Genomic DNA, 27684 nt, shown 5'->3' on the forward strand with positions numbered 1-27684 from the left:
AATCTAGCAGGGAAAAGAAATATTAAAAAAATAAAAAAATATATAATAATAATAATAATAATAATAATAATAATAATAATAATAATAAGAAGAAGAAGAAGAAGAAGAAGAAGAAGAAGAAGAAGAAGAAGAAGAAGAAGAAGAAGAAGAAGAAGAAGAAGAAGAAGAAGACAAATAAACCAATTGCGTATATTGAGTAGATCTTTAAAATCATGCAAAAACAGAAAGACTCTATATCAAAAAAAAGTAAGCAAGTGTCCAAAGATGGGATGTCCATTTCGGAATCAGATGGCAGAAGGGACGAATCTGTTCCTGAATCGTTGAGTGTGTACCTTCAGGCTTCTGTATCTGCTTTCTGACGCTAACAGTGAGAAAAGGGCATGCCTGGGGTGCTGGAGGTCCTTAATAATTTGACGCTGCCTTTCTGAGACCCTGGTTCCCAAAGATGTCTTGGGAACTTTGTAGGCTAGTACCCAAGATGGAGCTGAGTAGATTTACAAATTTCTGCAGCTTCTTTCGGTCCTGTGCAGTAGCCCCTCCAAACCAGACAGTGATGCTCCGAAGCTGACCACAAGTCTATCTAAAATGAAGGGTCTCCTGATCCTCAGCCATTTCCAAGTCTGGCAAAGTTCTCGGCTCGGCTACAGAAAACAGAGTTTGGAAAATTCCCCTCATCTACTTTGTCAACAAGAGGGGTGTTGATAGCTGCCCTGCCGAATCCTGAAATGTTTTGTTATCACAGAATCTCTGAAATCCCGGAAATGCACTTATCACCTGTCTCTGAATTTTATAAATGAAAATTGGAGATGTCTTTCACCTCTAAACAGGCCCTGATGTACAACAAACCCTGAACCTGGACTTTTACGTAACAAGCAACACCGCTGTCTCATTCCTGTATGTGTTTCACTCTCAACCTGCTGATTCAGGGTCTCCAGCTCCTTTCACTCAGGTGAAGCTTGGCCTGGTGAGCGGAGTCATTCGACCATTACTGGTGTCAGGTCCCTGCGCTGGAACTGGAACACAAAGCCGTTTTACCAGTGGGATCAATGTTTGATAAAACTTCTCTGCCCTGTTAGCGCCTGTGTAAGTTTCTTCATCTGAACTACTGTGCACCAACAGGGCAGAAGTTTAATTATAAAGATCCCGGTGATCATACCTGTAGCCATTCTTATTCTGACTGATGATTGTCGATTTTCGTCGTCTTGTTTACACTTTGATCGCGATGCACGACAGCTCCACCCGCTGGTGATGCCCTGAATTACACAAAACAAGCAGTGTGTCAGAGAGCAAATGTGCAAATGTGCAAATGTGACAGTATCTGCATCCTCTGCATCTGAGCAGCAGTTCGTTTAGGAACCAAACATTCCCTGTTAACATCACTTCCCACACCATGCCTGTACGTCTGTCCAGTGATATCTGGCTCATCCTACTGATGAAGTATGCCGACCACAGTGCCCACAGAGCTGGTCCCAATTTCCTGTGTTGAGCCCATTTCCCTCCTGGCCTCTTTATTCCATCTTCACATCCCAACTGCTTCTGGAATTATACAATTGTGCCTGCCTCATCCACTTCCTCTGGCAGGTCCCTGCACATAATCACCAGCCGCTGCATGAAACCGTTGCTGCTCATGTTGGTTTTGCAATCTATATACCACTCATCTGCCCATTTAGATCCCCTACAAGCTACGATATTCTTCACCGTGGGTACCATCTACTAATTTTGCGTCATCCACGAACTTACCAGTCAAGCCTTGTGCACCTGCATTCAATTCATTGCTATCAAATAACAAATATCAAATATTGCAACTTGTAGCTTTGCGGTACAACACTACTTACGCGCCTCCATTCTGAGGAGAAACCTTCATCCATCACTCTTTGCTTACTAATTTCAAGGCAATTTTTGAATCCATCTAACTTTCTCTCTCTGTACCGCATGGGACCTTGTCTTCCAGACCAAGCTGTCATGAGGCACCTTGTTAAAGGCTTTACTGAAGTTCAATGTACAACATCCACTCGCCCATCCTCACTGACAATCATCTTCAAAAACCTTAAAAAGTATTGTTGAACACAACTTTCCATGCACCATGCCATGGTGACTCCTACTCAGTCTCTGCCGACACAAATGTTGGTAGATATTCTGTGTGTGACTGGTCCGTACTGTGGAAAATTGTCTCGGGCACATCCCCTTCCATTTTCTCTACTCACCATCAAAAATCCAAAATGATAACCCGTAGTAAGATTATGCTTCTCCAAATGCTCAAAATTCCTGTCCTCAAGTATCCGTTCCAAGGGTTTTCCAACCCCCGATGTAACACACACTGGTCTATAATCCCCTGGATTAAGCCCATTGTGTTTATTGAATTACAGAACAACATTTGACAGCCTCCAATCATGTGTTGCTACCCTTGTGGCCAGAGAGGATGCAATGACCATTATCAGTGCCCCGTAACCACCCCCCGTCACTTCCTGTAGTAACGTGGTGTTTATTGGCAGAATGAACAACATCTCTTTCTTAGCAGAATGACAATGTTATGCTATCGTCACCATCACTGTCCATCTCATTGGTAACACTAAAATAAAGCATTCGTTAAGCACCTCACCTGTCACCGTATCCTCCGGCACGTTTCCACCTTTGCTCCTGCGTAGTCCTACACTCAATCGATTCACCCTCCTCTTCTTCACCCACATGTAGAACGCCTTGGGCTTTCCTTCATCCTACTTCCCAAGGACTTCTCAAGTTCCCTTCGACTTCTAAATCACTTCTTAAGTTCCATCCAGGCGACCTTATAATTCTCTAGAGCCTTGCTTGAATGTTGCTTCCTAAACCTAAATAATGCTTCCTTCTTGCTTAAATGCTCTCATCTCTTGTGAACCACGGTTCGTTTATATAAACATTCTTTCACGGTGTCTGTAACAAATCTTCCCCGAACCGCATTTAAGTGTTCCTGAAACAAACTTCAGAGTTCCATTGTGCATTTCCCTTTGAAACTGTTTTTCCCAATTTACACTCCCAAGATGCTTCGAATACCATTGCAACTATTAAATACTGCCTCGTATCGTCCGCTACCATCCGTGTCCATGACCATGATAGAAGTTGAGGTGTTGTGGTCATTATCTCAAAAGTGTCACGCATCGTAATATCTGTCACCTGACCAGCATCATTGTCTCATACTAGATCGAGTATGGCAGCTCCTCCAGTTCGCCCAGCCACATACTATGTCAAGAATTCATCCAGGACACATAACGCATTCTGGCCCTTTGACACATTTTGGAACAAGGAGATGGAATCAACATCAGGAACGTTGAGGTCAACAATGACAACAACCTTGTTGCTTTTGCACCTTTCCCAAAACTGCCGAGTTATCTGCTCTCATTATCCCAGTGGCTTTCGGGAAGGCTGACAGAATGCTCCCAGATTGATAGCCTCCTTCCCGTTTCTGACTTTCACCTACGTTGATGTTCTCTGTTTATGTAGCTGTGATACCATTCCTAATTAGTAAAGACAATCCTCCATATGTATTCTGAAACAACTAAAAACTGAAGCATCAAACACCAATCCTACCCTTATAACAGTCAGGTCTGTGTAATGGTGATAATATGCACCATCCATGTTCTAAGTTACTCTTATTCTTAATACTTATTGTATGGAATTAACCACGTTTCCAGCTGACTACATGATGTCCTGTCCACATCCGACCTTTCCACCAGTCTCTGTGAACTTTGCATCTACCTTTATATCAACTCTTCTATTACCTGACCAAACGCTCTGTTTCCCAACCCGCAACCACTGAGTTTAATCCGACCTCGGCAGCTCCAGCAGTCCTGGCTGCAGGGACATTTATTCATCCCAAGTACAGATATAACCCATGCCTTTGGTACAGGGCCAAATGGGAACATAACTTCATTATAAAACCTAAATATGCTTAATCACAGGTTCGTACGTTCTGACAATTTATTAGTAGAAAAGCACTTGATGGCGACAGGGTATACAAATGTAAATTATTGTTTGGCATTTGCTAGTTAAGACTGAAATATGGTGCTGGGACATTTGGCTTCAAGAGGGTTTGCTCTTAGCAGAGGCTTGCTCGACGATATACTCGAGGGCAAGTGTATCATTGCAGCTTGCAATAGACAGAGGAGTCAATGACATGTTGCTGCAGTTCACGGTAATTCCACATTTCCGCAATCAACAGAACAGGAAAAAAACTGGCCTCTTATAAAGGGAGGAAATTCTCAACGCATTTTCAGATTAATGTGACGTAACACAGGCAAGCAAATAAACAAGCAGAACTGATAAGAGTTTGAAATGAGCAAACAATATGAGGGAATGTGCGTGGCTTCACAGAGTAATTAGCAAATCTGCAGTGAGTGCAGCTGGGTCTGACAGACGCATATTGGTATTCCTAGGCTGATTCAGTCCCACTCCAGCTATTTCCTACCTTCCTTGGTACAAAAATGTAATACCAAAAGGACCGGTGTTCGGGTAAATAAGACTCTCCAATCTTTCCCCTGACTGAATCAATGGAAACGCCAAGTCAGATGGGTTCTCTCCATTTGGTGCTCTCCGTCTTCGGGCTGGTTCATTGTTGCTGTTCCCTCGTCTTCAGTTGTGATTTTCTTCCAGTCGTGGGCTTTTCCTCCAATAAATCTCGCAGGTCAGGTCAACCTTTAACCAGAGAGATAATGAAGCATGTTACTCATACAAAGTAGAACAGAGGATTAAGCTTATTGGAACTTAATCTTGAACTCATATATAATGATGCGAGTGAAGAAATCTGTAACTGCCCCTCGACTTTACAAAACCTGACATGGGATACAAAGAAACACACATAAAATTGCTGCAGGAACTCATCAGATCAGGCAGCATCTGTATGTCGACTCTACTCTCTTCCACAGATGCTGCCTGGCCTGCTGATTTCCTCCAGCATTTTGTGTGTGTTGCTTGGTAGCATCTGAAGATCTTCCTTTGTCTGTGATGGGATAAAAAGAAGTCATCACTCAGTCATGGTATAAGATAAAAAATCATTATGCATAGAGGCAGAATTAGGTGACTCGGTCATTCTAGTCTGCTGCATAATCAATCATGGATGATTTTTTCCCAACACCGTATTCTTGCTTCCCTACTATAGCACGCAACGTATTTAGCAATCCATAACATGAATGTACCCAACGACACCCTCCACCACCCTCTGTGGCATCAAATTCCACAGATCAACCAACATTTGGCTAAAGTAATTGCTCTCATCTCAGTTTTAAAGTGAAGCTTCTTTATTCTGAGATTCTTTATTCGCAGATCCCAGACTCTCCGTCTAATCCAGACACCCTCTCTATTCTCACTGCAACCAAACTTCTTGTCATTCAGTCGGTGTAAATAATCACCCCTGTCTTAACCCGCCAACCATTTGAACTCCACTGAACACAGGCCCAGGGCCATCAAATGCTCCACATGCATAATGCTTATCATTCCTCGGATTATTCTCTGAACCTTGTTATCAACAACAATACTGAATGCATTTTCAGGGGAGAAAACAGGACAATTGGGACCAGGATAATGTACTGGGAAAAGCGGTGGTTTCTTCGCTTTTCTATCAACTGTCACAAAACGAGCGCTGGTGCGCTGATCCATTGGCAGGAGATTTAAAATGTTCCAGGGTGAATGTAATAAAGAGAAACGGGAATCACTAGAAACGCTCAGCAGGTAAGGAGCAGCTGCGGGGAGAGGGAAAAAGTTACCGATTCGGTTTCCTGACCATTCGTCAGAATGGTTTCAAACGTCATCCATTTCTTCTGTGTAAAATCTCGGGTTGTTCTCCACGAAGCGGTCGGGATTGAGGGAAGATCTGATAGAGGTTTATAAGATTGTGAAAGACATTGATAGAATAGGCAGGGAGTATCTTTTCGCTGTTTTTGAAATGTCTAATACCAGAGGACATGCAATGAACGTGTGAGGGAGTAGATGCAATGGAAATGTGAGGGTAAGTTGTTTTACTCAGAGAGGTGTGGATGCCTGGAATGCGCTGTCTGTTATGGTGGTGGAAGCAAATACATCGGAGGCTTTTAAGAGATGTTTAGATAGGCACGTGGGTGTGAGGAAGATTGAGCGGATATGGACATTGTGTAGGTAGGAGTCATTAGATTTTTTGAGGGGCGGGGGGTGATTTACTTTTCAGCTTGTCTGGCACACCACTGTGGCCGAAGGGCCTGTTCCTGTGATGTACTGTTCTATGTTCTGTTCCATCTTCAGCATCTCGAGTTTCTCTTTGACTCCCGCCTCGCACATCTTTTCCACATCTCAAGGTGGGTGTTCCCACGTTTCACACTGAGAGAAGCCGCTTCCAATATCCAGCCCCCGGAGACGTCTGCTTCGTTGCGGAAGGAGGGACATCCAGCCGCTTCTGTAAAAGCACCAACGTAGACCGAAGCCCAAACACTGACAGTCCCATATTCCTGGAAACCACATCCCAAGATTGTATCTGAAGCACCAACTCTCCCAGAGCTCTTTGCTGCCGGTAATATGCGGCAGCGTCTCAGCTAATCCCAATTCAAAAACTTACCCTCCCACACCAACCCGTGACAGAACTGGAGCCTGTTGATCCTTGTTCTGGACGGGGATCAGCCGGGAAACATGGGCATTGGGTCACGAAGAGGGTGCTGATACATTTCAACTTGTCTCCACTGTTACTCTGAGCACACTTGTTCATTACTTTTTTTATTGTTGAGTGCGCTGTAGCCCGGGTCAATTAGCAGCCACTTTCCCATTACGTAACAGGAACAAAATGTTGTAAATATAAATTTCAAAATAATAAGTATAGGAGATATTTTTGTTCTTTTCATGCACAAAACACTGACAGCCTGCAAGATGTTTGACACAGTGAACAAAATTGCATAAATGCAATCTCTACAATCATTAGTTCTTTCTTCATTCCAACACAGACATCATCCATCCCGCCCAGTGAAAGCTCAAAGCATCCTCGTATCAACCGCGGCTGCTGAGGCCCCTGTCTCTCCGCTGAGAGTCAGTAACATGTTCAACACTCTCTGCAGCTCCAGCGAGCTGTTGCCCTGGTGACAGAGGAGGTGGCTCGCAAAGATAACCGAGAGGGGAAATAACAAACTCAGTGTGACATTACGGCAAAGATGAACTGAACATTCAACCATTTTGTGATGGTGATCCTAAAATTCCACTGGTTGTTTTTACCCTGACGAGGGGCATTCAGCAAATCTCATGGTGGTTCCGGCTCTACAGAACTCTCGGCACTGCAGACGCTGGTCCAAAATAAAAACACATTGTTGGATACCATCTGTCGGCAACAAATGTCGAATATGTGTCGAACGATCAAATTAAATTCACAGAGCCCTCAGAGCGCAGACACGGGACTATTAGCCCATCCAGTCCGTGTCATGTTCGCCCCCTGCACCTAGACCATAGCCCTCCAAACCTCCCTCATCCATGTAACTACCCAGCCATCTCTCAAATACTACAATTGAAACTTCATCTCTTACTTCCCCCTCAGAACCCCTTTAAATGTGTCACATTCTCAATTAAGTTCACTATCTTACCCAACATGAGGGGAAAATGCATACCTGCATTCACCCTTTTTATACCATCATCGATTTCTATGTTTCTAGCGGGGGTTTGGAACCTCGGGCCCATGGACCCTTTCTTTAATTGTAGGGGAAAATGGCGTAGAAAAGTTGGAACCCTGCTAGGATACCCTGTCATTCCCCTGTATTCCAGGTAATCAAGCCCTAACCTGTTCAAACTATCACTATAATTATTTCCTGAAACACCAGCAATGTCCGTGTAATTTTCCCTGCACACTTCCACTCTCATCGATATCTTTCCTCCAAGTTCGGACAACAGCTGCACACAATTCTGCATATTTTGGAATCACTGTGACTTTTACAACTTTAGCGTTAATATCCCGTCACTTCTTCCTAATGGTCAATAAGCCCAAAAATCTCTTTACAAATCTGGTATTACCAGGAACGCAACTTTCAATCCTCAAAGGAATTGTGGATCTGTAACATCCACGCCAGGACAAGCAGTCTCAAAACGGTTATTTTCCACAGGCAGTAAGCCTGATCAACACCTCTGCTCAGTAACTACACCCTCCACACCCCACCCACTACTAGGTTAACATTCCCTGACAGTTCTATACACTCCTGTGCCTAATGTCACTTTATAGACAGATAATCAACGTCACAGACCAGACGATTGTGCAATATTGGAAAGGAAGAATGGCTGAATCAAAAATGCAATGAAGTAGAAGGTCATATTAACAACAGCAAATAAATGCACAGGAAAATTAAGGAAGTTACAGCAATTTAGAAAACCTCCTCTACAGGATGCACAGGATCAGCAGACGGATCCATCCTAACAGACCCAGATAAAGTATGTGAGAGTTGAATTCAGTATATAGATCAGATGTTTGAAGATAATAGAGGGGAACCCCATAAAATAAACATCCTAATCCTGGCCCACCTATTACCAAAGAAGAAAGAACTAAAACAATGAAAGGCATGAAGCATGGTAAAGTCTCTGGACCTAATGGAATTTCAGTGGAAATGATAGAAGCCCCAGAAGATCTGGGAGTAGATATTCATTTTGAAGAGTTTAATGACATATATGAGTCTGCTGTATTGCCTGACGATCTCTTGAAATCAGTATTTATAACTCTGCCTAAAATTCCTGGAACTATTGACTGCGAAAATTATAGAACAATCAGTCTGATGAGTCACATAATAAAGATTTTGTTGATAATTGTTCTGAGTCGAATTAAAAACAAGTTAAGGCCAGAAACTTCTGAACTGCAATATGGGCTTAAGGAGGATAGAGGAACCAGGAACGCAACTTTCATACCACGAACGCTTTCAGAATGGGCAATTGATGTCAAAATGATGTCCTTTTATTTTTTATTGATTTCACTAAAGCATTCGACAAAGTGTAACATGAAAAACTATTTCAAATTCTCACTTAACTAAACATTGACGGAAGGGACCAACAACTTATTCAAAATTTATATTGGAATCAAACAGTGGCTGTACAAATTGTTGATAATATAAGCAGTTGGACTAATATTCAAAGGGGAGTTAGAGATGCGTTGCCTCACCGGAATTATTTAATATCTATGCTGAAATGATTCTCAGAGAAATAGAAGACCTAGATGGGATAAAAATTGGAGATGTTTACATCAACAATATAAGATATGCAGATGATACCACCCTAATAGCAATTGCTGCAGAATGCTTACAAATCCTCCTAGACAAAGCAATACAAACAAGTGCAGATTTTGGTCTAACCATCAACGGTAAAAAAAAACACATATATGGAAATATAAAATGGGCAGGATACTCCCAACTACCAATTGTCCATTGGTAACCAAGAGATTAAAGAAGAGATCGGCTTTAATTACCTTGGTAGCTTTGTATCAAAAGATGCTAGAAGTAAAGTAGAAATAAAAAGAAGAATTGCCATTGCCAAAACCAACTTCCAAAAAATGAATAAAAACACAAAATGCTACCAGAACTCAGCAGGCCAGAAAGCATCTATGGCCCGAAATGTCGTCACTACCTCCTCCCATAGATGCTGTCTGACCTGCTGAGTTCTGCCAGCATTTTGTGTTTTTGTTTATTTCCAGCATCTGCAGATTAACTCGTGTTTCCAAAAAATGAAACCCATTTTTCCCAACAGACACATTTCTATGACAACAAGGCTTAGGCTACTGAAATGTTGCATCTGGTCAATCTTGCTGTATGTTTCCGAAACATGGACTATAACACCTGAACTCCAAAGAAACTGAGAAGCAACAGAAATGTGTTTTTTAGAAGAATGCTGAAAATATCATACAGAGATAGGGTAACTAATGAGACGGTACTCCAACGTGCAGATACAAAAAGTTCTTTAATGAGAACATTAAATGAGAGAAAACTTAAATTCCTGCACCATGTCATCACAAAGGGAGAAATAGAATGCCTTACGTTGCAAGGCCGTATGCCTGGGAAACGGGGAAGAGGAAGACAAAGAAGAAAATATATGGACACTGTGAAAGAACTAACAGATCTAAGTGTGCGAGATATCATTGACTCTGTGAGGAGTCATTGGATCTGGAGACCCATGATCGCCCAAGTGTGTAACGCGCAAGGCACATGCAGAAGAATTATCAATGTCAGTCTCATATGTCCAGACACTCCAGTGATTAACGTCACTTTATGGACACACAATCAATCGTTTTAAGCTATCATACTTTATGTTTTGTTATTATTGTGGTCCCTTTCATTATTTTTTTTCTGTCTTGCTTTGGATCCAGATTAAGAATTATATTGTTCTCTTTTACACTTGTGTACTGGAATGACATCAAACAATTTTGAATCTTGAATCCTGGGGAAAATACCACATCCAACCTCATTATTTATATTCCATCTTGATTTCATCGACTCCTACAATGTCACCCTCATTCTCATCTGGACTAAAGACCCAGCTCCGCCAAATGTTTCCTACGACTCGGCCCTGTAGTCCAGGCAACATCTTCAGCAATCTCTTCTGCACCCTCTCCAGCTTGATAATATATTTACTACAGTAGGGTGAACACAACTGTACATAATACTCTGTGTAGCGACACCAACAATATAATGCCCATAATCCAGAACTCAATGCCCTAACTGATGAAAGCCAGCATGATTAAAGCCTTCTTTTCCGCTCTCTATACTTGCCCGTCCACTTTCAGTGACTGTACTCTTGTACTCCCAGATCGCTCTGTTCCACAACATTTGGTGCCCTGCCATTCACTAGAAAATGCTGGGAAATCAGTAAATCAGACTGAAAGGACAAAAGGTAGAAGACCCAGTTCCAGAACTGAGACTGTCCAAGATGCTGCCGATCTGCTTAGAGTCTCCAGCATTTCCTCCTCTTTACTTTAAATTTCCTGCAACTGTAGTATTTTCTCCCTCTTCAATTCAATGCATAGACAGTAACTGATGGTCACCCTAAACTGTAAATGCCACCCCACACCAAACAATTTGCTAGTTCTCAGTTCATTCCGCCCCTGGTGTATTGCATTCCATACAGTCAATGCTCACAGCATCCTTTCCTCCCACTATCACTCTGTTACATTTGCTCCCTAGGCCACTCTACGCTGAGAGGCGGTGACCACAGAGCGATAAAGAAGTGCAACTCTTCTTGCAGCTCTGACAGGCTGTTACCCTGGAAACGGAGGAAATGGCTCACCCAAAATAACCGAAAAAGGAAATAACAAACTCAACATCAGATGCTATGAGCTCCATAATGACAAAGATTAATACTGCAGTCATTTTGTAACGGTGAAACTAAAATTGAAATGTCTGCTTTTACCTTGCCACGTGCTGTGTTCAATTAAACCTCTAGTAGTCCTGTCTATATAAAAATATCCTGGAAAAGATGCAAAACAAAATTTCACAAAGAAGACGAGGTTTGAAAGAGAGATTGCTGAAATATATCATTGCGGCTTTGGGATACAGACTGGACAGAGATTGAACAAGGTGGTTGATATATATCATTGAGTTGGTGGGATACAGGCTGGGCAGAGGTTGAACAAGATGGTTGATATATATCTTTCAGGTGGTGGGATACAGACTGAACAGAGATTGAACAAGATGGTTGATATATATCATTGAGTTGGTGGGATCCAGACTGGACAGAGGTTGAACAAGATGGTTGATATGTATCATTGAAGTGGTGGGATACAGACTGGACAGAGGTTGAACAAGATGGTTGATATATATCTTTCAGGTGGTGGGATACAGGCTCGACAGAGATTGAACCAAGTGGGCAGGGGATGAGCAGATGGAGCCAGATGAGATAAGGGGATCGAGGACAATCTCTGATGATCCTCCCGCAATGCACAGATCCTCAGATGATAGAAAATAGATAGTAGATAACAGATTGCAATTTAACAAACCAGAACTAACAATAAGAACTTTGGTATATGCCCTTTTCTACTCTACACACTTTATCAATGCACCGTAGAAAGTATCCCATCCCGATACTTCACATCTTCATACGGCTACTGCTCTTCCTTTAATTGAATGAAATAGCGGAGAACTGTGGACACAGCTGAGTACATCATAGAAACCAACCTCCCCTCCATGGACTCTGTCTACACTTCCCACTGCCTCAGTAAGGCAAACAACATAATGAAAGATCCCCACAACACTGAACATTCTCACTTCTAATGCTCCATCGGGGCGAAGATAAAACAAAACAGAAACATTCCACCGGGCTCAAGGACGGTGTCCATTCTGCTGTTAGAAGCGAACAGCGTGATGAGTGGACTCCTGACCTCACAGTCTAAATCGATGAGACCTTGCACCACATATCTACCTGCACTGCACTTTCTCTGTAACCAGAATGATTTGTTTTACCTCAATGTACTGCTGCAATGTATTGATCTGTGTGGACAATACCGGAGACACGATTTTCACTTTACCTTTGTACAAAATAAAGATTCTCCATTTCAATCGTGTGGAAATATTAGACAGCCTGGGTTGCTCCTTTGGAAATTTTGGAGGGAGTGGACACTTTTCCGAGAAACCCAGATAAATGAACAAGGCTTAATTCTCTCATTAATAGGGCCAGATATCGGGAACACTGTCAGCATTTCGGCGACCCGTAGCAATGGAAAGAAGATTGAAATAAACTTCCCAGTCCCCCGAGAGGACGTGAGAGATCTGGATCTCACTGTCCTGTCTGAACTGGGAAAGATGAAACTACTCATACACGTGGAGGAGTGTCCCGAGGGTGCGATTACTCTGGTTAACCCTCGCGGTCTGCAAGAACACAACAGGCCGAACGGCCGCTTCCAGTGTGCTGCAAATATGTAAAACAATTATCGACCCCAGGCATCCATACAGGTGAAGTTTGGATCCGATACCGGGCCGGGTGATGGAGCTAAAGTTCCCCAGGTACATCTTAATGGATGGGTTCAGTCTCGGCATCACCACCTCATCCCTCTCCTGGGACCAGAACACCAGGGGCTGAGCGGCGGCTCATCTCAGGCGTTTCAGTGTGAAGGTCCCATAACCCGGACCGACCACGACAGGTTGTGTCCAGGAAGCGGGACGAGACCACCGGTTCGAGGATGTTAACGGGACTCCCTGCCCATCATCAGGTGCCCAACTTCCCCCGGGATCGGCTTCCGTACTCACCGATGGGAAAATGTAGGTCACGTTTACCCGTAGTGACCGGTTATTAATACCCACCGATGAGAACTTGATCAATTGTTCCCGCAGAAAGCGATCGGTCCTCCGGCTCCCAGACGACGATCCGCTTCAACAGAGAACGGAACGAAAACCCCGCCCATCCGGAGACTGTGAGAGTGGGGGCGGGGCCTCGGAAGCGAAACCCTCAGATGCTGCAGATCTGCGTTTGGAATGGGAGTGAGAACCTGGATCACGTGACGGGTGGAGGGTTTCCCGTCTGAACCGGTGACTCTGCTCCTCGCCCCTCACACACTGCCCGATCTACAGGCCGCATTTTACATATTATTTCATATTTAGCCCAGCTACATTTTTAATATCTCCCTCTGCATCTTCGCCGTCCCCATCGCTCCACCACCCGGTTCTCAGAGTTACTGGATCAATTCTCATCCCGGTCCGACACTGAATTCCCACCCGAAGAAGAATTGTGCAGGTTTCATTGAAATCACTTTTCCGTTTATAAACACTAATTTCTATTCACATTCCCCCGGAGCCTCACTGGACAGGAACACTGAAACATCAAGTGAGAAACAGGAGGAGGTGGCCATTCAGCCCATCAAACCATCAACAAGTTGGCGGCTGCTCTCCCATCTCAGCAAAATGTTTATACCCTATCCTCATTTCCTCGATCCCTTCGGTCTCCACACAACTGCCGGCCTCTGTTTTATGTGAAGACGATCACTGAGACTTCAACGTCCTCCAGGAATCAATCTGGTGAATCTCTAAAACAAACTCTCTCTTACTTGTTAGATAATCTTCCACAGAATTTGATTCCATTTCTGCAGCCCCGTGTTGTCCCAATCACTCACCTCCCACGCCTATCACTATTTCCACCTTCCCACCTCCCCCCTCACCTGGATACACCTCTCACTCCCCAGCTCTTGCCCCATCCCCACCCCTCACCTCTTTTCTCTGACTATTTCCGTCCACTCTCAGTCCAGTGGGAGGGGCTCGGCCCGAAATGCTGACGGACCATTTCCCTCCACAGATGCTGCACAACCCACTGAGTTCCTCCGGCAGTTTGTTCTGTTGTCTGTATAACCCGTGTTAGTGTGGGGAGCGGGATTTTACACCATATTCCAGGTACAATCTTCACAAAGCCCAAATAATTCTTACGGTAATTGCCACACTTAAACACGAGAAAGCTTGCAAATGCTGGAAATCCAGAGTAACACAGACAAAATTCTGGAGAAATTCACCACAGCAGACAGTGGCTATGGAAAAGAGTAAACGGTCCACAGTTTGGACCACGAGCCTTTTTCATTCCTGAGCAGGAGGGGGAAGTGATCTGAATACAAATGTCGGGGGGGGGGGGGTGTGGGGATAAAGTGGGGAGCTGGAAGGTGATAGGTGAAGTCAAGTGATGGTCAGTTCAAGGGCTGGAGAGGAAAGAATCAGAGCGTTGTCAATAGGAGAAAGGGAATGAGGGGACCCAGGGAGAAATGAAAGTTCAGAATGGGGGGGGGGGAGGGGTGGGCTTTGTTTACTGGAAGGAGAATTCATTATTCATACAATCAGGTTGGAGGGGGCCCAGATGGATTATAAGATGTTGATCCGCCACCCTGAGGGCGGTCTCATCTTGGCACAAGAAGAGGCCATTGACCGGGACGTTGGAATGGGGATCAGAATTAAAATGTTTGGCCGCTGCAAAGTCTCCCTTGTGCCAGATGATACAGGGATGCTCGGCAAAATGGTCTCCCAATTTATGGCTGTTCTCACCAATGTAAACGAGGCCGCATCGGGGGCACACGACAAAATAGATGACACCAGCAGATTCGCAGGTGAAGTGTCGCTTCAGCTGGAAGGACTGTTTTGTGTCTGAATGGAGGGGAGGGAGGAGGTGTACGGGTAGTTGTAGCACTTAGGCCACTTGTAGGGAAAAGTGGATGGAGGGAGATTAGTGAGGAGGGATGAATGAACAAGGGAATTATGGAGGGAGTGATCCCTGTTGAAAGAAGAGGGTGGGGTGGGCGAGGAAGTTGAAAATATGTTTAGCTGTAAGATCTCTTTGGAGATGGTGGAAGTTGCAGAGGCTGAAGGGGCGGTAGGTAAGGACAAGAGCAACTCTATCACTGTTACGGTGGTAGGAAGATGGGGTGAGCACGGAAGTACGGTAAATGTGACTGAGGCCTGCATCAATAGTGGGGGGAGGACTGCCGGATCCTGTGAACAGATGCCGGGGGAGCAATGAAACTGAGAAAATTTACAGGTGATAGGCCGGGAAGAGGCATCGTCGAGATTATCACGGGAATCAGTAAGTTTATAAAATATGTTGGTTAACAACCTGTCTCTGGAGATGGAGAGATCAGGAAAGCGCACGGATGTGTCAGAGATGGACCAGCTTACTCTAAATAGCTCTTGGCAGGCAAGTGTAGAGACGGCAGGAGGCCTGGCAGTCACGGATGTTGTTAGTATTTAAGGAGCTGAGTCACAGGGGTAGATTGAACAAGTTAGAAATCTGTGAAGCACAAAAGATTGTGATGACTTTTTTTATGCCACAGAACCCTACCATTAACCGTGGTGTCCGTGGCTCCCAGACTGCGAACCCCTGCCAGAGGTTTACAAAGGATACCCCTGCTTGAGGTATACAAACTATGATGGTATAGATAGCGTGAACTCATGTAGTTTTTTGCCCCTCAGGTTTGGTGAGGTCATGGATTTAGGGCAAAAAGTGGAATATTAAGGGGGAATCTGAGGAGGAACCATTTCGATCAGAATTCACGAATGCAAATTCAGGTTAAATTGCAAAATTTAAGAGAATTTTCTATGGGTACATGGATAAGGGAGGTATTGAGGGCTGTGGTCTGGGTGCACGTATATGGGCCTAGGCGGAGAATGACACTGACTAGATTGTCTGAAAGCCCTGTTTCTGTAAGGGAATGATTACGTTGTGTGTCCTATACAATTCCATTTCCCAGGAGACGTAAATCATTCCAATGTAATGTTCTAAAAATAAATGAAAATGCGAGAAACAGTCAATAGATAAGGAATATCTGTGAAGTGAAACAAAGTTAATGTTTCAGCTCCAACTCGCTGTGTCGGAATGGCTTCAAACATTTTCTGATTTGATTTCAGGTCTCCTACAACTTGAGTCACAGAGCTGAAAATGAGTGGGAATTTCCAAACATGGTGAGAAAACTGAACCAGAGGCAGAGAACCAACGATGCAAACACTGCGCAGATCGTTCCAGATAATCACTCGCACTGTGTTTTGAGATGGCCTCTCAGGTGTCTCTGGTCTCTCCGCTCCATTGTATCTGTGGCCTTTGGCTTCGGACTCCCCAACCCTGGGGAAGAATCCTTGGTGTATTTGACTGGGCATCAACGGCATTACAGACTACGTTGGGGAAAATGGCGCTGACTGCATGAGTCACGTTCCCCTCCCGTGCGCTCTAAACAATGCTTCGAGGCTCGAAACTCGAGCAAGTCACGAAAGCTACACTCTCCGAGGAGAACAACCACACAATGTAACAACAGCAGATGAGAGGACTGTGCAGAGATTCAACCCCTGTGAGGCAGCCGGGCCAGAAAACATCCCAGTCCATGTACTCCGTCAGTACGGACACCAGCTCACTGATGACTTCACGGCCATCGTCAAAACTTCACTCATGTGTCTTCACTCAAATGACTACGGGCTAGCCTCTTCTTCAACGTCAACGAGACAAAGGAGATGGTTATCAACTTCAGGAGAACTTGCACCACTCACACACGTCTTTACATCAGCAGCTGTGGAAACCGGAAGCAGTTTCAAACTCCTGGGCGTGCACATCTCACACAACCCCTCATGGTCCCAGAACACATTCCACAATACTCGCTCCCCAACATCTCTACTTTCTAAAAAGGCTGCAAAGAATGGACTATGTGCAGTGCATGCGGGAAAGAGGCCGGCAACAGTCCCACCCGGTCTTGCGTATGAACCCTTTGACCCACTCCCATCAGGAAAGGCTACGTGGCATCACCTCCAGGACCAGTAGACTCAAAAATAGTTATTTTCTCAAACAGTAAGGGAAATCAACACCTCCACCCACTAACTCACCGCTCCACACCCCCATCACCACTATTTTAAATTTTCCTGTCAGTCACCATATGTCCAGACACTCCTCTTCCTATTATCATCTCATGGACATACGATCAATATTTAAAGCTATCATATGTAGTGTGTGTTTTTATAATTGTGCTCTTTATCTTCCTGTGTTTTTTTCTATTGTTCCTGCGTCAGATCCAGAGTATGTTATTCTCCTTTTCACTTGTGTACTGGAATGACATTAAATAACTTGGATCTTGAATCCGAGAGAATATACCACGACCAACCAAATTATCTATGTCCCTTCCTGATTTTATAAACTTCTACAATACCACCTCATTCTCCTGTGCTCAGTGGAATAAAGATCCAGCTTGGCCAAACCTCTGCCTATGAATAGGCCTGTAATAGCCTCACCAGTAATTTATGTAACTACATTATAATGCCCATAACCCAAAGCTCAATGCCACAACTGATGAAGGCCAGCATGGTTAAAGCCTTCTTTGCTGAACTTTCTGGAAAACGTACAATTGTACTCCCCGGTTTCTCTGTTCCACACACTTGGTGTCCCACCATTCACTATTTCAGTCCCACCATGCAACCATTTTGTAACAGAAACACTGAAATTTTAATGGCTCTATTTACCCCGCGTGTTGATTCAGTTAAACCTCTGGTAGTTTTAGCCAACAAAAAGCAATTCCTGGAAAACTCAATGAGGTACAAGGCGGAAGAAAATACTTCACAATGAAGACAACTGTTGGAAGAAACGTTGTTGATATAAGTATAGCACTGAGCTGATGAGATACCTGCTGGACTGAAGACAGCAGAGAACTGCGACACAGCTGAGCAGATCAGAGAAACAAGTCTCCCCTTCTTGGACTCTCTCTGTCCTGCCCGCAGCCTCAGTAAAGCAGGCAACATAATCAAAGATCCCCACAGACCTGGACATTCTCACTTCTCACCTCCCATCGGGTCGAAGATAAAATAGAACAGAAACATAACATTAGGCTCAAGGACCGTGTCCATTCTGCTGTTATAAGCGAACTGAATATTCCCAGTGTGACGAGATGGATTCCTGACCCCACAATGTACCTCGATGTGACTTTGCACCACATATATACCTGCACCGCACTTTCTCTCTAACCACAATAATTTGTTACGCTGTTATTGATTTACCCGATTTCACCTCAATATACTGTATTGACCTGCCTGGATTTTACCGATTACAAGACTTCCACTGAACCTCGGTACATGACAAAAATAATAAACTGTTTCCCCATTTTAATTGTGCGGAATTATAAGACAGCTGGAGTCTTCCTTTGGAAATTCAGGAGGGAAACTTCATTTTCTGATAATTGCATTTAAATGAATCTGCGGCAGCACCAGAATGCAATACATAACAATATCGGACACAATGAAATGCAATAAGTATATAATTAAATAAGTAGTGCAAAAATACAACAGAAAACTAATAAACCGATAGCCCGTTTTAATCGTGTGGAAATGGTATTCGGCCTAGATTGCTATTTCTGAACTTCTAGAGGGAGGCTTAACAGAAGTTTAAAAATTTTTGAGAAGCCCAGATGATTGGAAAAAGCTGAATTCTCTCAGAAATACGATCAAACATCGGGAAACACTGGCTACGCTTAGCAGGTCATAATAGTGGAGTGGAGTCAAGAAAAAAAAAAACCTTCAATGAGTGAACGTGACAGATCGGGATCTCACTGCCTTGTCTGAACGGACGGAAAATGAATCTACACATACACGGGGGGGGGGGGGGGGGGTGATCCGCAGATGCTGCAGATCTGTGGTAAAATGGGAGCGGGAAACGGGATCAGGTGACTTGTGGGGGTTCTCCTTACTGAACCGGTGACTCCGCTGATCGCCCATCACATACCGCCCGACCCATATGCTGCATTTTCCACAGTATTTCATATTGACAGCAGATACATTTCAACGCTTTGCTCTGTACACTTCCCCTTTCCGCTTTCCCTGGTCATGGAGTCAAGAGCTCATCCCCATGCCGGGCTCACATAGAATTTATACACAGAACGGAACTCTGCAGGTTTGACGTAAATCAGTATATGTTTATAAACACTAATTTCTATTCACAATCCTCCGGCCTTAATGTACAGGAACACTGAAACATCAAGTCAGAAACACCAGCTGGGGTCATTCTGCCCGTCTAACCATCAACAAATGGAGGTTGTTCTTCCATCTCAGCCACATGTTTCTGCCCGATCTTCATTTCGGCTCCACACATCTGCCGGCCACTGTTTTATGTAAAAAAGGTCATTGAGTCTTCACCGCCCTCTGAGCTGGGGACTTGCAAACATTTACCACCCTCCAAGTGAAGACATTTCCTCATCTCAGTCTCGAACAGTCGTCACCTGTCTCAGAGACTCGGATCCTCAGTTCACTCGTTAAAGATGTTTGGTATTTCAGTGTGTTCACTTGTCAGTCCTCAATTCCCCAAATGGAAGAGTTTTCGAATTTGATCGTTCTTCATTTAAGAATTCCAACAGCCTCGGAATTAGTCTGCTGAATTTTTATCGCACTCTCTGTAGCAAATACTCCCTAACCTCTTTGTCAATACTCTATGAAAATAATTTCCTCAAAATGCAGCAGGCAGGCATCAGGTCAGATAGCATTCATAGAAATGTGCAAACAGTGGACATTCCGGGCCAAGACCCACGTTTTGGACTGAAGATAAGTAAGAGGGGTTCCACAAAGAAGTAGTGGACAGGTGAGCAGCAGTAAAAGGTCAGACTGGGGAATAGGTTAAGTGTGGAAATTGGAAATGTTGATCACCAAATTGAGAAATCGATATTCATACCATGAGGTGAGGGAACACAGCCGGAAGTTAACGAGCTGATCGTCCACCGCGAGGGTGGCCTCATCTTGGCACCATCATTTGCAGCTCTGTTCTGACCCCACCACTCAGTTCCTAACCACTGTCGCCACTTCTACCCCACTGCCTCCCCCACACCATGATCAACCTCTCCCTCCCCAGCCCACCCTTATACCCACCCCTCACCTCTTTTCTCTGACTATTTCCCGTCCACTCTCAGTCCAGAGGGAGGGTCTCGGCCCGAAATGTTGACAGTCCATTTCCCTCCACAGATGCTGCACGACCCACTGAGTTCCTCCGGCAGTTTGTTCTTTGGTCTGTATAACCCGTGTTTTTATGAGGAGCAGGATATTACACCATATTCCAGGTAAAATCTCATCAAATCCCAAATAAATTTCACTTTGCCGATACCCACCACTCCAGGGATCAGTCTGGCGAATCTTCATCGTACTCTCTATAACAAATACTGTCTAACCACTTTGTTAATCCTCTATGGAATTAAATTCCATCTTCTGCAGCCTCGTGTTGCCCCAACCACTCACACCCCCACCCTTGTCACTATTTCCACTTTCCCACCTCCCCCCTCACCTGGATCCACCTCTTACTCCCCAGCTCTTGCCCCATCCCCACCCCTCACCTCTTTTCTCTGACTATTTCCCGTCCACTCTCAGTCCAGAGGGAGGGTCTCGGCCCGGAATGTTGACGGTCTATTTCCCTCCACAGATGCTGCCTGACCCACTGAGTTCCTGCGGCAGTTTGTTCTTTGGTCTGGATAACCAGTGTTAGTATGGGGAACGGGATTTTACACCTTAATACAGGTACAATCTAAACAAAGCACAAAGAAGTGAAGTCATGTCACTCCCTTACACAATAACATTTACAATAAGCACAATGTACCTGCGACCTAACCCCTACCCACTGCCGGGAATGTGGAACAATCCTTGTTCCAAGCCTGCACCGGTATCGCTTTCCTACTCCTCTGACACAACACTGCCGAATGCATTGGTGCTTCTTCCTGCGCCTGCTCTCAAGTTTACTTAGTCCATTTACTGACTCGTCGAACCCTTTTCTCGAACTATCTTTCTTCATCTCAGGAGGTCGTATATCCACTGACATCTTGTATAAACCCATTGATTCTCTCAGCTACCTGCACTATACCTATTCCATTCCTTCTCTCAGTTCCTCTGTCCCCGCCACATCTGCTCTCAGGTTGAGGCTTTTCATTCCAGAACTAATGAGATGTCCTTCTTCTTCCCCAGCAATGCTGCCCTAAACCGCATTTCCTCCGCCCATCTTCCGTCTGCCCTCAGCCCATCCACCCGCGGCTCCACAAGGGAGAGGTTTCCTCTGGTCCTCATCCACCACACCACCAGGTTCTGTGTCCAGCGCCCAATTCTCCGTAACTTTCGCCATCTCAAACGGGATAGTAGCAACAAACATATCTTTCCCTAAACCCCCAACCCCACAGTCCCGCTCCCTACGCGACTCCCTCGTCCATTCTTCCTTTCCCGCTGATCGCCCTCCTTGAGGTTTTCCTTGCGAGCGTCACATGTGCCAGACCTGCCCCAGGAAGCACAACTTCCTCTTTATATTAGAAACTGTCTAATCTTGCTGTTAACATTGAGTTTGTTACAGGGCCCCAGAGTCTGCAAACAGGTGATTGTTAGGAAGCAGAAGCTGACGGTGAGAAGCTGTTTCTTGGACTTGAGTTCCGCGCTTAGTGATGTTCCCGGGGTTACACCTATTCCTACTTGTCTTGTAGATCGATAATTTGGTTCAGAAGGTACAGGATATGGTTATTGAGTCGGCACAAATTAAGTTCAAGCAATTACATTTCTGAAAGACAGTAAGTATAAACAAACCGCAGACATTCCCTCTCCCCACTCAGAACTGACCAAAAACTGCTTCAAAACACGCAAAAGCTTGAAATGAGCAAACACTGAGGGAATGTGAGTGGCTTTAAAGAGCTGGGCTGCGGACAACACATTACCAGACGGAGTGATTACAGCTGGGTCTGACATAGGCATACCTGGCACATTCAGTCTCATTCCAATGGTTTCCTACCTTCCTTTGTATAGATATGTAATGTCTAAATGACCAGTGTTTGACTAAAGGAGACTCACCAGACTTTCTGCTGAACGAATCAATGGAAACTCTGAGTCAGGAGGGTTCTGTCCAGTTGATGCTCTCAGTCTTCGGGCTGGTTCATTTGTTGCTGTTCCCTCGTTTTCAGTCGCGGTTTCCTTCCAGTTGGGGTTTTTCTTCTAATAAATCTCTCACCGCAGGTCTAACTTTAACTAGGGAGATAATAAAGCACATTAACAATACAAATGAGAAAAAAAAACTATTTCCGTTTATCGAAGTTTAAATGTTGAAGACAAATATAACGATCTCAAAGAACAAATCTGAAAGTTCCCCTCGCACTTCCCAATGTCTGATACGGGATACGAAGGAGTCATCGTTCAGTTATGGTCCGACACAAGATGTAGGAGGAGAATTAGATGATTCTGTCCATCGAGTCTGCTCCACCATTCAAACATGATTTTTATTCTTACACCATATTCCTGCCTTCACCCTGCTATTGAGCAATCGCGAACATATTAAAATCTGCCATAAATATACTCAAAGAGCAGTCTCCACCACCCTCTGCGGCAACAGTTTCCACACAGCAGCCATCCTTTAACTGAAGAGATTTTTCTCAAGCAAGGCTGCAGGCCCGGATGGTGTCAGCCCCAGGGTGCTCAAAGCCTGTGCCTCCCCCCAGCTATGTGGGGTACTTCACCATGTCTTCAACCTGAGCCTGAGTCTCCAGAGGGTTCCTGGGCTGTGGAAGACGTCCTGCCTCATCCCTGTACCGACGACGCCGCGCTTCAGTGGCTCCAATGACTACAGACGGGGTGGCATTGACCTCCCACATCATGAAGACGCTGGACAGTCTTGTTCTGCAGCAGCTCCGGCCTATGGTTATGCCACACTTAGACCCCCTCTAGTTCGCCTACCAGTCCCGACGAGGAGTTGAAAATGACTTCTTCTACCTGCAGAGCCTTGTCTACGCCCACCTGGAGAAGCCGGCGAGCACTGTGAGGGTCATGTTTTTTGACTTCTCCAGTGCGTTCAACACCGTCCGCCCTGCTCTGCTGGGTGAGAAGCTGACAGTGATGCAGGCGGATGATTCCCTGATGTCATGGATTATTGATTAACTGACTGGCAGACCGCAGTACGTGCGCTGTGTGTCAGACAGAGTGGTCAGCAGCACTGGGACTCCACAGGGGACTGTCCTGTCTCCCTTTCGCTTCACCATCTACACCTCAGACTTCAACTACTGCACAGAGTCTTGCCATCTTCAGAAGTTTTCTGATGTTTCTGCCATAGTTGGATGCATCAGCAAGGGAGGTGAGGCTGAGCACAAGGCTACAGTGGGAAACTTTCTCACCTGGTGCGTACAGAATCATCTGCAGCTTACTGTGGAAAAAAAAACTAAACAGCAGGTGGTGGACCTGTGGAGCGTCAAGGCACCAGTGAACCCTTTCCATGCAAAGGGTCAGTGTGGACATGGTGGAGGATTACAAGTACCTGGGGATACGAATTGATAATAAACTGGACTGGTCAAAGAACACTGAGGCTGTCTACAAGAAAGGTCAGATCCGTCTCTATTTCCTGAGGAGACTGAGGCCCTTTAACATCTGCTGGACGATGCTGAGGTTGTTCTACGAGGCTGTGGTGGCCAGTGTTATCATGTTTGCTGTTGTGTGCAGGGGCCGCGGGCTGAGGGTAGCAGACAGCAACAGAATCAACAAACTCATTCGTAAGGCCAGTGATGTTGTGGGGGGGTGGAACCGGACTCTCTGACAGTGGTGTCTGAAAAGAGGATGCTGTCCAAGTTGCATGCCATCTTGGACAATGACTTCCAAACACTCCATAATGTACTGGTTCGGCACAGCAGTACATTCAGCCAGAGACTCATCCCACCGAGATGTAACACTGAGCGACATAGGAAGTCAATTCTGCCTGTGGCCATCATACTTTACAACTCCTCCCTTGGAGTGTCAGACACTCTAAGCCAACAGGCTGGTCCTGGACTTATTTCCACTGGCATAATTTATTTATCATTACTTAATTATTCCTGGTTTTATTTTGCTATATTTCTACTCTATTCTTGGTTGGTGCAACTGGAACGAAACTTAATTTCCCTTGGGATCAGTAAAGTCTGTCTGTCTGTCTGTCTGCCTTTGTCAACACAATTTTAAAGGTAGGCTTCTTTATTCTGAGTGTGCTGTCAGATCACAGACTCTCTGTCTAATGGAAACATCCTCTCCATGTCCACTGTATGCAGGCCTTTCAACATTCGGTAGGTTTATTAACCATACATCCCTCCACCACCCTCACCGTCCCTCTGAACTCCATTAAGCACAGGTCCAGAACCATCAAATGCTCCTCATTCATAAAGCCGATCATTCCTGAGATTATTCTTGTGAACCTTGTTATTAACAACTACACTGAACAGATTCCCAGGAACAACAGGCAAATGGATACCAGAACAATTTAGTGCCATTTCCATTCCCAGGTTAAATCAGGTTAATTTCAGGAAATATAAACCAGTCCAGGGTGAATGTAGTAAAGGGAAACTGGAATTACCAGGAACACTCAGCAGGTAAGGAACAGCTGTGGGAAAAGGAACAAATTTGACGATTCAGCTTTACACCGTTCGTCACAATTACTTCAAACATTTTCAGTTTTTACTGCAGCTCTCCAGCATCTTTAGTTTCTGTTAGATTTCCACTGCCTGGCGGACGTGTGACAGTGAGGGGGAATTTACAAACACGGTTTGAACAATTATTTTACAGACCAGAAATACTCGCTCAACACCTTATAAACCTGGGCAAGTTGACCCCCCGGGTCCATTTTACTTGATCTGAAACTAGGATATCCCATGACACAACCTCACAGTGTCACACAGATGATCCTGTCACTTACCGACGCCAGAAGCCTCGCACATCGTCCACACATCTCACAGAAAGTGGTGTATTCAGGGATATATCCACAACCAATGTCCAGATGCCCGAGACTTCTGAATCATTTGGAAGGAGGAGCATCATGTCCCATCTGTATAAGTACTAAGGATTACAGCCCAAACCTCAACTCTAGGACTCCTTGTTACCGGTATTTCGGCCAATCAGAGTTCAGAAACTAACACTCCATCAACCTATGGCAGAACGGGAACCTGACGATCATCTGACTGGACCAATGACCGGGCTGGAAAGCCTGGGCGTGAGTCACCAGATACAAGCGATACGTTTCACATTGTCTCCTGCAGCTAAACTGAACACAATTTATCGTTATCTTATTGTTAAGTGAGGAGTTGTCCGGCACAATTGGCCATCATATTTTCTGTAGGCTAACAGGATTAAAATGCTATTGATACAAAATTGAAATAATAGTGCTGGAAACTTGTTTCATCAGATAGGATGTGTGGAAAGAAAAACTGTGGAAGAGCCAGTATCTGAATTGGGACTGTCGAAGTTACTGCCCGATCTGCTGAACGGTCTCAGCATTTTCTCTTTTTACTTTAAATGATGCACAACTATTGACTGATTACAAGATGTTTGTGACGGCCTGAACAAAGTTGCACAAATGTAATGCCCACATTCATTAGTTTCGCCTTCATTCCAACACAGAGCTAATACAGTCGTTACATTCACTGCTCACAAAATCCTCCCCACCCCACTATCAGTCTGTCACATCCGGTCCGGAGGCCGCTGTCTCTCACTGAGGGACCGTGACCAGAGAGCGATAAAAATGAGCACCACTCCCTGCAAGTCACATGGGCGGTTACCCTGGCAACAGAGAAAATGGCTCTCCAAAAGTGACAAAAAATAAATGAAATAACAGACTCACTTTAAATGTTGTCAAGATTAACGCTTCGCCATTTTGTAACGTTGAAAATAAAACTGTAATTATTGATGCGATACAGATTGTCATTGAGGTGGTGGGATACAGAACGGACAGGGGCTGAACAAGATGGTTGATATATATCACTGAGCTGGTGGGATACAGAGTGGACAGGGGCTGAACAAGATGGTTGATATATATCACTGAGGTGGTGGAATACAGAATGGACAGTAGATGAATAAGATGGTTGTTATATATCATTGAGTTGGTGGGATACAGACTGGACAGAGATTGAACAAAATGGTTGATATATATCATTGAGGTGGTGGGTTACAGCCCGGAGAGAGGTTAAACAAGATGCGCGGGGAATGAGCAGATGGAACTGGATGGAAAAGGGGATCATCATTAGTTTTCTCTTCATTCCAACAAAGGAATAATTCAGTACACGCAGTCAATGCTCACAACTTCCTCCCCACCCCTTTATCAGTCTGTTACATCTGCTCCTGACGCCACTAACTCTCACTGAGCAACGGTGACGAGAATGCGATAAAAATGTTTACCACTCCGTACCGGTCACATGGGCTGTTATCCTGGCAATGCAGAAAGCGGCTCTCCAAAAGTGACCGAAAATGTAAACAGAGTCAATTTCAAACGCTGTGAGTCTTGTTATGACAATATTAACATCATTCAATATTGCATGTACTTATTCAAAATAAGTCTGTGAACCTTGGCTTTCATTAACTGGTGTGACCTCCCTCCCCCCCCCAACTCCGCCGTGCCCCCAATCCCCCGTACAGGAATAAATTCAAACAAATGCTTCCGTTAACTGTTGATCTTCCTGCACATCGGCTTGGAAGAATTTTATGTCATTCCGCCTTACAAAACCGCTTCAACTCTGGGGTGTTGGTAGGATTCCTCGACGGAACTGCTGCTTCAGGCCATTCCGCAACTTCCTAAGGGCTTAACGTTAGGACTACGACTAGGCCATTCTAATTTTCTTTTAAAATTATTCTCTTATTGATTTACTCTTGTCTTTTGGATCATTGTCTTGTTGCATTACCCAACTGCAATTAAAGTCCAGTTGACAGAGTGCTGCACTGACATTCTCCCGTAAAGTGATATAAAATTAACACACAGCAGTTTTATAACGTTGAAACTAAAATTGCAATGTTTGCCTTTATCTTACCTCAGGCTCCATTCAATACATCCTCTGATATTTCTAGTTAATAAACACCGATAGTGAGGCAAAATAATTCACAATGAGGCGACAGTAGTAGTTTCAATGATTACAGTCCAAACAGCAACTCTCCCAGGACTCCTTGCTACCTGTAATATGATGCAGTGTTTCGGCCAATCAGGGCTCAAAAACTAACACTGCGTCAACTTATGGCAGAATGGGAACCTGATGGTCATCTGACTGGACCAATGATCGGGCTGGAAAACCTGGGCGTGAGTCACCAGATACCGGGGATACGTTTCACATTGTCCCCTGCAAACAAACCGAATTCAATTTATTATGGTCTTTTTGTTAAATCAGGTCTTGCCCAGCACAATTGGTCATCATATTTCCTGTAGGCTAACAGGAATAAAATGTTTTTAATATAAAATTGAAATAATAGTGCTGGAAACTCGCTTCATCAGATTAGATTTGTGGAAAGAGAAACTGTGGAAGATCCGGAATCAGAACTGGGA

At 44.6% G+C, this 27684-nt stretch overlaps 1 long non-coding RNA gene across 2 annotated transcripts; it reads right to left on the reverse strand.

Annotated features, from left to right (window-relative positions):
- Positions 1-165: 165 nt before the first annotated feature.
- On the reverse strand, positions 166-27414 carry LOC132388928 (uncharacterized). 2 transcript variants are annotated; one of them, XR_009510369.1, is made up of 5 exons: positions 27179-27414; positions 22227-22400; positions 4439-4665; positions 1157-1253; positions 166-1013 (listed from the first exon to the last, which is right to left on the reverse strand). It is a non-coding gene; the product is annotated as an uncharacterized LOC132388928 (long non-coding RNA). The 2 variants fall into 2 exon arrangements; XR_009510370.1 differs by lacking the exons at positions 166-1013; positions 1157-1253 and adding an exon at positions 2978-3255 and having other exon boundaries at positions 27179-27413.
- Between the last annotated feature and the right edge of the window lie 270 nt (positions 27415-27684).

Source organism: Hypanus sabinus, unplaced genomic scaffold (assembly GCF_030144855.1).
Source record: "Hypanus sabinus isolate sHypSab1 unplaced genomic scaffold, sHypSab1.hap1 scaffold_435, whole genome shotgun sequence".
Classification (NCBI taxonomy): domain Eukaryota; kingdom Metazoa; phylum Chordata; class Chondrichthyes; order Myliobatiformes; family Dasyatidae; genus Hypanus; species Hypanus sabinus.